The sequence below is a fragment of the Carcharodon carcharias genome, chromosome 4 (assembly GCF_017639515.1).
Source record: "Carcharodon carcharias isolate sCarCar2 chromosome 4, sCarCar2.pri, whole genome shotgun sequence".
NCBI lineage: Eukaryota > Metazoa > Chordata > Chondrichthyes > Lamniformes > Lamnidae > Carcharodon > Carcharodon carcharias.
In genome coordinates this window covers 111,833,306-111,842,843 of record NC_054470.1, presented here as the reverse complement: position 1 = coordinate 111,842,843, position 9,538 = coordinate 111,833,306, and positions in this window count along the sequence as shown.

Sequence of the window (9,538 nt, the reverse complement as noted above, 5' to 3'; positions counted from 1 at the left end):
CAGCAAAATGCAGCGAGTAGAGGATAGTTACATTATAGTAATTATGAGTGTAAAATCAATCCCAGTCACTCATGGCAACAGTGCAGTCTACAGGTGTGATTGAGAGGAACAGTTACCCAATAATTTCCATTCTGACTGGGAATAGTGGCATCGCTATATGCAGCCATCAGAATTTCAGTCCAAACAGTAAAAGGAATTACAATGATACAGATGTGGAAGTTAAGGAAGCCAACGCTCCACTGGTTTCAGAATGCATGAGGAAGGAATGCACCTATTAGTGGCAGCCTATCACCTAGACAACTCATTACTTCCATAGCTATTATAGCGCTTAACAGTTTTTTTAATTTATGTATTTAATTTTTTGAGAAGCTGTGATTTCAATTAGGTTGGTTACACTGCATACCATGTTCTTTAATTTATTCATTAGAGATTTTCTACAGTCTTGATCAATGATAATCGTTCTATTCCTCTAAAAGGAAAACCTTAATTTGTATATCACCTTTCATGATCTTGTCATGTCCCATAATGTTTCTTAGTCAATTAAGTACTTTTGAAGTGTAGTCACTGTTGTAATGTAGGGAACACGGAAGCCAATTTAAACATAACAAACTTCCACAAACAGCAATGTGATAATAACCAAATAATCTATTTTTTTAGTTTAAAAAAAAAAATATACATTCTCAGGATATGGGTGCTGCTCTATGACCAGCGTTTATTGCTCATCCCTAGTAGCCCTCGAAAAGGTGGTATCAATATAGCTGAAGGCTTGTTGGGGCTGCTGCCCACAATACAACAGTGACTACACTTCAAAAGTACTTAATTGGCTATAAAGGGCTTGGGACACCCTGAGATCATGAAAGGCGCTATAGAAATGCAAATCACGCTTTCTTTCTCCCAGAGGGTAATTGAAGGCAACCCTGTTTTTGTGGGACTGGAGTCATGTATATGTCAGACAGAGCAATCTAGCCCCCCCTTGAATGTACACAAGCAAAATACTGCAGATCCAGGAAGTCTGAAATAAAAACAGAAAAATGCTAGAAATACTCAACAGGCCAGGCAGCATCTGCGGAGAGAAACAGCTTTAGTATTCCAGATCTCCATGGATGCTGCCTGACCTACTGATTGTGTCCAGCGGTTTTCTTTGCTTAACTTGTGTCTATGCTATCCCCCTCAGATGTTCCGTGTGGTAGTGAGTTCCACATTCTCAACACTCTCTGAGTAAAATGGTTTTGCCTCAATCCCCTATTGGATTTATGAGTGACTGTCCTATTTTGATGGCTCCTGGTTTTGGACACTCACAACGACAAGTGGACCCACATCTTCCTTATATCTACCCACTCAAAAGGCCTCTGTCACCCCTTATCCTTCCTTCAGAGGAGATGTTAAAATGAGGTCATGGGCAGAATCATCTGCTGCCTTTGGCGGCAGGCGTCATGGCGGCCGTGGGTGGACAATATGACGAGAAGGCCAAAAATCAGGTTCGTGCCACCGTGAAACCACGTCCACTCCACCTGTCAATGGCAGGCCGCGTTTCCTGCCGTCCAATGTCAGGACTTTAATTTTAATCCACTTGCACCTCATTATTGTGCCGTCATGCCAGAATCATCACCCCACGTCAAATTTACTGCCCACGCCGGTGTGACTTCAGAACGACTGACAGCCTTTAAAAGGCGTGCATCTGGGGAGCTGAACTTTGAGGGGAACTCGGAGGTGAGTGCACACAACCTTGCGCAGTGCTCGCAAGCATCGCCCATGGGGTATCAGGGAAGAGACACTGCGCATTCGCGGGGGACACAGATAAGTCGCTTTTTCCCGGCTGGCTTTCAGTGCGGTGCCAGGGCAAGGGCTCCAGTGCCGGTGATGCCTGGGGAACGGTGCGGGTTTGGGGGGTAAGGCAATACAGACAGAAGGAAGTACACAAGCATGTGTCGGGTGGGGGGATGGGTGGGATGAGGGAAGCAGCCGCGCACTTGGTAAAGCTTGTTAAAAGTGATCATTCTTCCACAGCTGAGACCGTTCAGCTGCAGCTCCATTGATTCGCTTGGAGTCAGGCCTCTGAAGCTTTTCTGCCCACTCAAGCAATGCAAAAGCATGAATGCATCACCAAATGCTCCAAAACCTTTCACCCCTTGGGTGCCGACTGTAAATTCATGTGTGAACAATTGGCCGACTGGACAAGTTGTACAATCCCCTTGCGAAGGTGGCCATGGTGCAGTCACTGGTGGAGGTCCTCACAGCCCCTTGCAATGTCTTCATTACGGTTTGGGCCAGTATCCCTCATGGTTGAAGCTAACAGTGCAGCCTTACAGTATGGGTTAGGAGAATGCCTGTGCCTGAGCTGAGAGCACAGCATGCAACCCAGTGGGCGAAGCTGCCGCCAATCGGTCAAATGGAGTGGGTCGGAGGTGGGTGGGGTTTCAGACAGCCATGAAGCGCACTACACATGAGCCATCCAAGTGGCAGCTAGCACTCTCCAGCATACATGAAGAGGCCTTTAGACTTAACCAAGTGAGGTTCTAAGTACACTCATGTTAACCCACATGTCTCTCTCTTTGATCCTGCAAGAGAAAAACATCAGGATTATGGAGCCTGGTGATTTAACGGTTTGCCTCATGGCTTACAGGGGGCAGTGAAGAAGAAAAAGAGTGCGGGGGATGTGCCTGACTCGGAAAAGGGAGGAGCATCTCCCTCAAGATGTGGGTGCGGCAGGGCCAGTTGCATACGCAGTTCAAGCTCCACAGAGCCATCACTCATAGGCGCCTTGCTAGACCCAGGGTCTATAGATGGTGCATGTCATTTCTGCAGATGACTGAGAACCAGTGTCGCCGAAGACTGCGCATGTCTAGGGAAGTGGTTGGACACATACACCGCCTGCTGTAGGATTTGGTGCCATGAGCTCATCGAGGGCATCCACTGCCAATGGTCATAAAAGCGATCATGGTGCTCAATTTTTATGCCAGTGGCACCTTCCAGGGCTCCACAGGTGACCTGTGCGGGGTCTCGCAAGCCTCCATGCACAAGGAGGTCCAGGAGGTCATGGACGGCATCTTCGCGAAGGCACAGAACCTTGTCCATTTCGACTGGGATCAGGAAAGCCAAGAAACAGGAGCGTGGGATTTGCACAGATCTCTGGTTTTCCTCAAGTACAGGTTGTCATCAACTGCACTCAATTGACGCTTAAATCTCTGTGGCAACAAGCAGTCAACTACGTAAACCACAATCTGCAACCTTTTGCCGAGTCAGGTGCCTCCGCCACTCTCTTCTTCTTCACTGCTCCCTGTAAACCATGAGGCAAACCGTTAAATCACTGGGATCCATGAACCTGAAGTTCTCCTGCTGCAGGATCAAAGAGAGAGACATGTGGGTTAGCATGGGTTTACTAAGAACCTCACTTGGTTAAGTCTGAAGGCCCCTTCACGTATGCTGGAGAGTGCTGGCTGCCACTTGGATGGCTCGTGTGTAGGGCACTTTTTGGCTGTCTGAAACCCCACCCACCTGCGCAAGGGCTACCCACAGAGGACATGGCTGATGACACCTGTTGCAGTGGCCTCAGACTGCAGCAGAGAGATGGTATAATGTGGCTCATGCCTCTGACCTCGACTTTGGTGGAGCAAATAATAGACATTTTAAAAATGAGGTTCTGGTGCCTGGATACGTCCAGTGGTGCACTGCAATATAGTCCCCAGAGGGTGTCACGCATCATTGTAGCTTGCTGTGCATTACACAACCTGGCGCTACAACGGTGGGAGGACCTGGCTGAGGAGGAGTTGGAGGGACAGCACATCTCCTCCAATGAGGAGGAGGTCAAAGGGGATGACAGTGATGAGGTCCTCAAAGGTGAGGATGACGGCAATGAGGCCATCGCACTGGCCAGACAAGGCAGTTGCACTCAGGAGGGCTTCATAGCTGCAAGATTTGTGGAGGACGATGACGAGATGCAGTGAGGACAGGCCTGACATCCTCCACCTTGCATCTGTGAATGTTTGACTCCTGTGTGGCTGATGGCAGCTGTTATGATTCCAGCTGAATGTTAATACTGGACAACAGGTCCCAGGGTGGATCCCAGCTTGATAGATCCTAACTTTTATTTTTTGTTTAGATACATGGAGAGTGGCTACTGAACATGAGTCAGCTTTTAACAAAAGAATAAAACCTTTATTAAGCAACCAAAAGAGGAAGTATATTACAATACTCCACCCACAACTGTACCTTTAGAGATATATACAGACTTGTAAAGATAACAAAAGTTACAAAAGCTATTTTGTACTCTAATGTTCACATTAAGTACACAGTCCATGTAAATCAATAGGTGACTTGTGGTCAGCTGCACCACAAGTGACAGATTCCACCCCAAACAGGATGCTATGGATCTCCCAGAAGAAAAAAAAACAGTAAAAACTGGTCCAAACTGGACTTACATTCCTTAAAATGGAACACTGGTAAAAACTGGGAAATAAGAGTACTGGTCAGAACTGTTTTTTCCATCTGGGCTCTTAACAACACCTCCCTCCCCCCCCACCCCCCTCCCAACAGATGCTTGTCATCCTGTGAGCCAAGTAGTCTCACTAAACTCTGTCTCTCACATGGGCTTTCCAGTCTCTACTCTTGAAGAACTCACTTTGGAATCTTCTCCCAAATGACACTTTCTCTCGGACACTTTTCACAAGGGTCCGACTCTGGGGTTTCGAACTCTCCTTCAGATGTTTCTCTTCCTTAGATAATCACGTGCATTCAAGTTTTGCCCTCCATGCTCTATCCCTCTCTCTTAGATACTCAGCCATGCCAACAGAATATCACTGCTTCTCATGCCCATGGTAAAGAGTTGCAGACCTTCAGCTGTCTCCTTGGATCCTCTGGCTTTTTGCAAGCCTTTTTGCTTTAACTCTGCATCCTGCAGCTTTCCCTCCTTTAACTCGGAGCCTTTCTCTACTCCTCAGATCCAACAGAGGGCAGCAGTGAGAAGTGACTGAGAAGCATTCTGGGAGAAGTCAGCGCAGTCACCGCAACTCAGAAAGGGATCGAGGAGAAGGATCCCTGCCCTCAACAGGAGGAGGAGCACCCAACAGAGGATGGTTGTGAGAAGTGACTGAGAAGCATTCTGGGAGAAGTCAGTGCAGTCACCACAACTCAGAAGGGGATCGAGGAGGACCCGCTGTCAAAGAACTGAATAGCCCTAAACATTACATTACCTTAGTGTTTCCATCCATCCCTCCTCCTCAAACCAAAAAAAAAGAGAGAGAGAGAGGCAGTACTTTCAGGAGTGCACCAGACATGCGAGGGACAGTCTTCTGAAAGTGGATTTTTAAAAAAGCAGCTGATTGGTGAGTAAATCCTGGTGAGTTTCTTTTTCAATCTTTTAAAGTAATTCATTACTTAATACTGAGATAGGAGCTAAAAATTTTTTTAAGAAGTAAAGAGTAGTACTATACAAGTATAATTAGTCAAGAAACAAGGTTCCTAGCTAACATAAATAAGGCCCCGAGCCAGCATATTTTTTTTAAGGGAGCAAATAGCTTAATCAAGAGGGACATCATGGCAGGAGAACTCAGACCCATGATATGCTCCTCCTGCAGAATGTGGGAAATGAGGGATGCTTCCAGCGTCCCTGGTGACCATGTATGCTGAAGTTGTGTCCAAATGCAGCTTCTAGCTAACCAGATTTCAGAGTTAGAGCTGCGGGTGGACTCATTGTGGAGCATCCGCGATGCTGAGCAAGTCATGGATAGCATGTTTAGTGAGGTGGTCACATCACAGGTGAAGATTACACAGGCAGAAAGGGAATGGGTGACCATCAGGAACAGTAAAAGACTCAGGAATGTAGTGCAGGAGTCCCCTGTGGTCATCTCCCTCTTTAACAGATACAACCACTTTGGATACTGTTGGGTGATGGCCGCTCGGGGAAAGCAGCAACAGCCAAGTTCACAGCACTGTGGTGGCTCTGCCACTCAGAGGGGCAGGAGGAAAACAAGTGGCAGGGCTATAGTGATAGGGTATTCAATAGTTAGGAGCACAGACAGACACATCTGTGGCCGCAAATGTGAGTCAAGGATGGTATGTTGCCACCCTGGTGCCAGGGTCCAGGATGTCACGGAGCAGCTGGAGGACATTCTGGGGTGGGAAGGTAAACAGCCAGTGGTCGTGGTACACATTGGTACCAACAACATAGGTAAAACTAAGGGATGAGGACCTGCAAGCTCAGAAGAGGAAGTTAGGAGATAAATTAAAATGCAGGACCTCAAATGTAGTAATCTTGGGATTACTCCCAGTTCCACGTGCTAGTGAGAGCAGGAATAAGAGGATAGACCAAATGAACATGTGGCTGGAGAGATGGTGTAGCCGGGAGGGATTCAGATTCTTGAGGCACTGGGACCAGTTCTGGGGATGGTGGTATCCTTGCGGGTGCTTTTGCTAGTTCTGTTGGGGAGTATTTAAATTAGTGTGGCGGGGGGATGGGATTCCAGGAGTAGGATCAGATAGTTCAGATTCAGTCAGAAAAATGGAGGTAGAACATTAGCTAGGGACATTGTGATAGTCATGGAATTACAGGAGAAACAAAGTTTACAAGGTGTCCAGCAAGGGAAATTGATGGGGTTAAACTGTTTATACTTCAATGCAAGGAGTATTACAAACAAGGTAGATGAGTTAAGGGCACAGGTAGACACATGGCAGCAGGATGTCATTGTTATAATGGAGACCTGGCTAAAGGAGGGACAAAACTGGCAGCTTAATATCCCTGGTTATAGAGTCTTCAGACATGATAGAGTAGGAGATAAAAAAGGAGGTGGGGGGTGGTAGCACTAATGGTTAAAGAATCAATTCCAGCTGTGAGAAGGGACGATATACTAAATGGGCCAACAAACGAGGCTTTATGGATTGAGTTTAGAAATTAAAAAGGGACAGTCACACTACAGGGAGTATACTACAGACCCCCAAATAGTGAAAGGGAGATAGAAGAACAAATATGTAGGCAAATTTCTGCTTGTAAGAACAAGAGGGCAATAATAGTAGGAGACTTCAACTATCCTAATATCAACTGGGATTCAAACAATATAAAGAGCACTGAGGGAGAAAAAATCATGCAGTGTGTCCAGGAAATTTTTTTCAACCAATTAGTGACAAACCCAATGAGAGGAAATGCAATTCTAGACCTAGTCTTGGGGAAGGAAGAAGGGCAAGTGGGTGAAGTGACAGTTGGCAACCATATCGGGGACAGTGATCACAATTCAGTTAGATTTAGCATTACCATGGAAAAGGACAGAGATAAGGCAGGAGCAAAAGTCTTGAACTGGGGGAAGGCAAATTTTGCAGAAATGAGAAGGGACTTGGCTGAGGTGGACTGGACAGCACTGCTGGAGGATAAAACAGTGGAAGACCAGTGAGAAGCACTAAAAAGCAAGATCCTAATTGTACAAAGTAGACATGTCCTCTACAAAAATAAGAGTGGCACTGCCAAGTCTAGACACCCCTGGTTGTCTAGAGGAATACAGGGGAAGATCAAACAGAAAAAGAAAGTGTACAATAGGCACAAAGAACTAAGCCCTGCAGATAGCCTAGACGAATATAGGAAGTGCAGGGATGAAGTAAAAAAGGAAATAAGGAAATCAAAGAGAGGGCATGAAAAAAGATTAGCAAGTAAAGTTAAAGATAACCCAAAGATGTTTTACCAATATATTAATGCTAAAAGGTTAGTTAAGGAAAAAATGGGACCTATCAGAGATGAAGATGGAAATTTGTGTGTAGATGCAGGGGCTGTGGGAAGGGTTTTGAATGAATATTTTGACTCAGTGTTCAGAAAGAAAAGGGAGGATGTAGATATAGTAGTCTAGTAGGAACACTGCGAGATATTGGACGGGATAGTCATAAAGAGAGAGGAAGTACTCGAAGGGTTGAAATCCTTGAAAGTTGATAAGTCACCAGGGCCAGATGGATTGTTTCCGAGGCTGCTGAAGGAAGTCAGGGAGGAGATAGCAGATGCTCTAAGGATGATTTTCCAATATTCACTAGATACAGGGGAGGTACCGGAGGACTGGAGAAATGCAAATGTAGTTCCATTGTTTAAAACGGGATCGAAGGAAATGCCAAACAATTATAGGCCAGTTAGTCTTACATCAGTGGTGAGCAAATTAGTAGAATCAATCATGATTAACTGTCATGTGGAAAGGCATGGACTGGTCAGGGATGGTCAGCGTGGATTTGTTAAAGGAAGGTCTTGCCTCACAAATTTGATTGAATTCTTTGAGGAAGTGACAAGAAGAGTTGATGAAGGTAGTGCAGTGTCTTGTGTACATGGATTTTAGCAAGGCATTTGTCAAGGTCCCACATTGCAGATTGGTCAGGAAAGTAAAAGCCCATGGGATTCAGGGCAAACTGGATAAAAGGCTGGCTTTGTAACAGGAAACAAAGGGTAATGGTCAATGGATGCTCCTGCGAATGGAAAGTTGTCTCAAGTGGTGTTCCACAGGACTCGGTGTTGGGACCCTTGATGTTTGTGTTATATATTAACAATTTGGATGTGAACGTGGGGGGCATGATTGGGAAATTTGCAGATGACACAAAGATTAGCTGAGTAGTGGATAGTGTAGAGGATAGCCATAATCTCCAAAACGATATAGATGGGTTGGTGGAGTGGCCGTTAAAGTGGCAGATGGATTTTAACATAGAGAAGTGTGAGGTCATACATTTAGCGAGTTCAAACAGTTACAGGGATTACACAATGAATGGGAATATACCAAGATGGGTAGATAAAGTGAGAGATCTTGGCGTACAAGTATACAGGTCCCTGAAGGCAGCAGTTCAAGTAGACAAGGTTGTAAAGAAGGCATATGGAATACTCTCCTTCATTGGCAGAGGTATAGAATATAAAAGTAAGGATATAATGTTGGAATTGTATAAAACACTGGTGAGGCCACAACTGGAGTATTGTGTGTAGTTCTGGTCACCACATTACAGGAAGGACATAATAGCTCTGGAGAGAGTGCAGAGGAGGTTTACAAGAATGTTGCCAGGGTTAGAAAAGTGTAGGAATGAGGAAAGATTGGATAATTTGGGGTTATTTTCCTTAGAAGAAAGAAAGCTGAGAGGTGACTTGATTGAGGTGTACAAAATTATGAGGGGAATAGATAGAGTGGACAGGATAAAATTGTTTCCCTTAGGTGAAGAATTCTAGAACCGGGGACATAGATTCAAGATAAGTAGCAGAAGGTGTAGGGGGGACATGAGGAAGAACTTTTTTACACAGAGGGTAGTGGGTGTCTGGAATTCATTGCCCAAGTTGGTGGTAGAGGCAGAAACTCTAAACTCTTTTTAAAAGTACCTGGATCTGCACCTTAAGTGCTGTAAGCTGCAGGGCTATGGGCTGGGTGCAGGAAGGTGGGATTAGAAAGGGCACCTGGGTGTCCTTGGGCTGGCATGGACAAGATGGGCCAAATGGCATCTTCTGTGCGATAACCTTTCTATGGTTCTATGGTTCCTCACTCTTAATTTCACTTAACAGGGCCTTTTCCAGATTCATGATGCTACCCTTTGTCTAGAAGCTCTT